This window comes from Amblyomma americanum, chromosome 9, assembly GCF_052857255.1.
Source record: "Amblyomma americanum isolate KBUSLIRL-KWMA chromosome 9, ASM5285725v1, whole genome shotgun sequence".
Taxonomy (NCBI): Eukaryota; Metazoa; Arthropoda; class Arachnida; order Ixodida; family Ixodidae; genus Amblyomma; species Amblyomma americanum.
In genome coordinates this window covers 99642152-99647317 of record NC_135505.1, presented here as the reverse complement: position 1 = coordinate 99647317, position 5166 = coordinate 99642152, and the positions used below count along the sequence as shown (strand labels likewise).

At 45.4% G+C, this 5166-nt stretch overlaps 1 long non-coding RNA gene across 1 annotated transcript in view; it reads right to left on the bottom strand.

Annotated features, from left to right (window-relative positions):
- LOC144105643 (uncharacterized) overlaps positions 1-5166 on the bottom strand; it is a 76015-nt gene that overhangs the window by 55073 nt on the left and 15776 nt on the right. The window contains exon 2 of the long non-coding RNA XR_013308844.1: positions 4155-4343. This is a non-coding gene — a long non-coding RNA (uncharacterized LOC144105643). The remainder of the gene's footprint in view (positions 1-4154; positions 4344-5166) is intronic.

The following is a 5166-nucleotide window of genomic DNA, read 5'->3' as shown; positions in this document are numbered from 1 at the left end:
AACGTCGAAATAGGCAATATTCGCATGCCGATTATTGAACAACTCCTTTAGCTAAGCAGTAATGCAGCTTATAATCAGAGGACAAATTCACTAACTAATTATTCCGTGGCCTTTGCTTTCTTGATCTTTATGAAGCTGAACGATCGCGCGAACTAGCTGACACTGTTGATGTGTCTTATGCATAACTTTTGTGCACCAATGGATAAAATGCGCATAAATGAAACGTAATGAAGTACGCATTTCTGGCTATGCATATTTCGCACAAAGCGGTAAAATATTTAAATAACGCGGTTGCACTTTCCAGAAGGAGGGAAGAAATATTCTTCTTTATCGAACAACCATGGATGGATGGATGGATGGAAAGTAGGAGCTTCCCCTTTGAAACGGGGCAGTGGTAGTTGCCACCATGCTCAGTTTTTTTCCTTTATTTTGTTTAACTCTTCTGTAAGATGTTAATAAAATTCGCCATTTTTTTTAAAATACGTCTTCCTACATTTTAAAACTTATGTCACCTCTCAGCTTTTAATCCACCAATCCTCCAATCGCTTTTTGCTAATTTCCACCGCAGATTTATTTACGTGACTATTGTTATCTGTAAATCCTAATGCCCCAGGAAGAGTGACTGTGTCTGCATCGACATCGGGATGAATACCATCACATTTTAGAATGAGGTGTTCTATTGTTTCTACCGATTTACCCCACACAGCACATGTGTCATCTTGTTCGTTAAATTTCTTTTTGTAGCTGCGCGTTCTAAGACACCCTGACCTAGCTTCAAAGAGGAGGGCACTGCCTCTTGAGTTATCATAAAACGTTTCCTTCCTGATCAACCTTTTCCAGCATCGATATAGTTCTACACTATGCTTCTTTTTCATTGACTCTATCAAATTTTTACCTTGAACGGTTTTGATCTGTCGTTTAATGCTCTTTCTCTCTCGTTCCTCGACTCTGGCAAGCTTACTGGCCAGCTTTCTAGTTCGTTTCCGCCACTGTTTGTCAACGCTCTTTCTGTACAGGTATTTAAGTACCTTAGCTGCTCACCTGTTATCGTCCAGTTTCCTCAGGCGTTCTTCGTATAGTATTTTACTCTGAGCTTCCCGTGCTTCGAACGTTGCTCAGCCCATATTCCTCTTTACTGCCTCGTTTGTGGCGTTCCCGTGAGTACCTAGTGCTAATCTTCCAACAGTTCTCTGATTTACTTCAAATTGTGACTGAACTTCAGCCCTTAAGCATAGAACCGCATTCAGAAAGTAAGCCCCGGCACCATTATTCCTTTCGAAATACCTCTGAGTACTTCATACCTGTTGCACCCCCACAATGTCCTATGTTTCATTATCCCGGCACCTCTTCTGAATTTTGCTACGAGAGACTGTTCGTGCTTTTCCATGTACATATGCTCTTTGTTTACCCATACCCCGATATATTTGTATTCGGCCACACGGGGTATTTCATGGCCTTGTATTGTAAGCTACTGATCAGTTGTACCGTTGAAAACCATCACACTTGACTTAGTTGCGCTAAAACTGAAACAAAGACTGTCTCCGTCTCCACAGCAATTCAGCAAAGTTTGCAAATCTTCCTGGCTATCTGCTAACAGTACAATATCGTCCGCATACATTAAACCCGGTAGTCGTTGCTCAAAAACCTTTCCGCCTAATGTGTATGACAGATCAAAACCTAGATTGCTTCCTTGTAGCCTCCTTTCCATACTTCGCCGTATTTTCTCTAAAGCGCGCTCTGCTGGAGGAATTGATGCTGAAAACTTTGTTAGAACCGCGCAGCATCAATTGAACTTTTGAACGCTTTCTTGAGTGCCAAATATTTATTCAATGAAGAGGGTCTTCTTGCCAAAAAAACTCTCAGCACACAGCCAAGGGAGGAGTTTTGGAAGCAATAGTATTAACTGCACATTAAAATCTGCTGTGAATTAAATGGTAATTTTTGCACAATATATAGACTATTGAGACTGCAGCAAGAAGGTTGTACAATAGAATGCGTGCAATATATATATATATATATATATATCATCAACATAAATTACACAACAAAAGGAAAACAATTAAGGTGAATATATGTTGATGGCTTTACTGCGAAGAAATTGCGATGTTTTACAAGGACTTTTACATTTAGAGCCAACTAAAAAAGCAGACATGGGAAGAACAGCGACCTCTATTCATGAAATGCGAGCGCGAAACGTCAATGAAACCAGAAAAACATGTTTCAGTTAAATCAGGAGAGATAGTACAGTGTGATTTAATGCTTTGAGCAGGCTATTCACGCGCTGCCGAGATAGAAGCCGCTCTTCGGAGGCCATGATTGCATGCGTATGACAAAGGTAGGGAAACGCACACAATGTTTTTTAGAAACTGAAGATAACGTGCGCTTGAAAAGCAAAGTGGGTCATACAGACTTCGTTTATAAGGGTTCTTTATACTGACTGGTATTGAAAGCAGTTCATGAGTTACATGAGAGAGAGAGAGAGAGAAGTGGTAGAGGAAAGGCAGGGATATTAACCAGTAAAATGCTCCGGTTGGCTACCCTGCACTGAGGAAAAGGGCTGAGGGGGGCGTAAAAGAACAAGAAGTAGAGAAATGTGGTTCGTAGCAAGCACGACAGGCAATGACACAAGCACTGTAATTCACAGGGCCACCGCAGCTGTAGCCTGCACACCTTGAGGGCTGCCGACTGCTGCGACCTGAGTAGAACCGGTCGAGGGCCCTCCAACTCAAGGCAGCGCAGACCCTTCAGTGTCAAGAAAGGCTGCTTGCCGTTGCGGCTGATAATGTTGATTACAACGTAAGCATCGGGCTTCTTGTCGGAAGAATGAGGCTGAAGGATGCGTTAATTGTGTCAGCTATTGGACAGCTGAAGGCTATGGATTCAACAAATCCAGCATCTGCAGTGCATTCTGTGCCGCTAGCATGTGCATGCTGGAAAGCAGCACACACATGGCATTCACGATTGGTTTCAGCATTGCAATCACTTGCTCGTCTGCGACCTGGTGCGGTTTCTGACCTACTAGGCGACCAGCAGTAGCGTCAACACACTGGGTGCGCGGAGCCTTTTCTATCATTGAGGGTGTGCAGTGCTTCAGGAGCGATGGCCAAGTCACTTGCCGGTCCCGATTTTAGACCGGAGTTGTGACTTGTGCTTGATTAGCAATGGGCTCTGGACCCTTAGTACGCGATACCTGCTTGGTCACTGCGGGTGTGTGTAGCTCAGGCAGGGATTGTCAAGGCCCGCCTGCAACATCTGTCTGTGCCTCGCCAGTCAAAATGCTCCCAATCATTAGAGTAGTATGTGGAGGGGAAGGACAAGTTACGGAAAATCTGGGTCTATCCTTTGCAATTCTCCCCTCACATTTAGAAAGCCTGCGACGAGGGCGACGACGTCGTCGCAGCTTAGCGGGAGCTTCTCTGTGTGTGGAATTGTCTCTTGTCATATGCTCGAGTATCGCCGTTTCCCTTTTCAGGCGAGGACAATCTTTTGGTGCAGCGTCATGAGGGCCGCGACAATTCGCACAAGTAAGGACTGTTGACCGGCAAGAATCGCCACTTTGTGGCTGAGTGCACCATGGGCACACGGTGGGGAAATTGCACACACTACTCACGTGTCCTATATTCATGCATTTCAGGCACTGGAGAGGATCGGGATGAAAGGCCCAACTGCATGCCGAAAGTGCCCAACCTTCATGTACGTTGGAATGCAGTCCCCTTGGAAGGTCAACCTGATACACTTTGTCCTCCCAAGACGCTCAGCTTGCAGTGTGGCTGCACCGTCGGTAGCTGGTTGAATCAAAATGGGCACATCAGAGTCGCGGATGGCTACGTCGACGTCGTAAATGAAGAATGCCGTAGTTGCACTGCCTAGAAGGACATGGGAAGGAACGCTGATACCGCCGAGCGTTCTGAGGTTGCTCAAACTCTCAAGCACGTTCCGGTTCATGACATCAATGGCGATGACATAACTAAAACGATTCACCCTCACGTCTTTAATTGCTCCCGGGACGCCAGCTTCCAGGAACGCAGACGTGGCTTGCCTATTCATGTGGTGAAGATTGTCGGTGGGAGTCTCTGGCACAAATAGGGCAGTATGTGCCGATGATCCTCGCTCCATTGTGATCGTGGACGTCCTCGACGACGACGAGTCCTTACCTTTGCGCAGTCTCCGTTTGGCCTTCTTGCTTAGGACTCTGATGAAGCCGTCGTCAGCCGAAGAGTCATCACTGGTAGCCGAGTTTACCACGTGGCCTGGCTGCTTGCGTCATTCTGGAGGCCAAGGCGTTTCCTCAGGGCGGCAGCGGCTGACCGACCGGACTGAAGTCCAACAGCGTCAACTTCCATCTGCGTCAACAAAGAAGAAACAGTGGTTTCATTTTAATGTCGTAAATCAGAAAAAAACTATTGTTGTTGTTAGCCTATCAAACGTAGGCACATATCCGCACTGGGGGATCGGCCAAGAATCGAGTGGCTATTCACCTGTACTCAGGTAATAAAAATGAAAAGCACGCGGGAAAGCAACACCGGAGGACTCTTCATCATGAACAGAAGAGGGTTAAAAGTTTTGATTTCAAAATTAATAATAATAATAATAATAAAGAGAAGAACAGAAACAGAATTATTAAGTCAAAATAGAATTACTGACAGAAAAGGAAATTTTGTAACACTTAGCAAGGCAGTCAGTGAGATTCCCGCAGGAAGTTTAAAACAGCGGTACAAACAGATCTGTGGCTGAACCTAAATTTGGTGGCACCAAATGATGGGAAGAGTGGGCTCTTTAATCTAAAGCCAAGGGGCCGCAAGAGCTCCTTCAACAACATTCTTCTCAAAGAGGTGTATCGGCGACAATAGAGCAAAAAATATTGAATAGATTCAGGCTCACGGCAAAATGCACGAAGGGGAGAGGGCGCCGAACCCCACCTGTGTAAATATACATTTACAGGAGGGATTCGGCACCGCAGCCTTGTCAAAGATATTGCAAGCTGCCGAGATCGACAAACTTGCCTGTTCCAAGAATATCTGAGCTGCTGATAATCCGCCGATGTTACAAGTGTTTTTTGTTGTGTGCTTAAAAACGCACGTTCCTGAAACCTAGATGCTGTAATATAGGCAGTAGCCGGGATGATAGGCAACACAGGGCCGCTTAGGGAAGCCTTTGCGAGAGTAT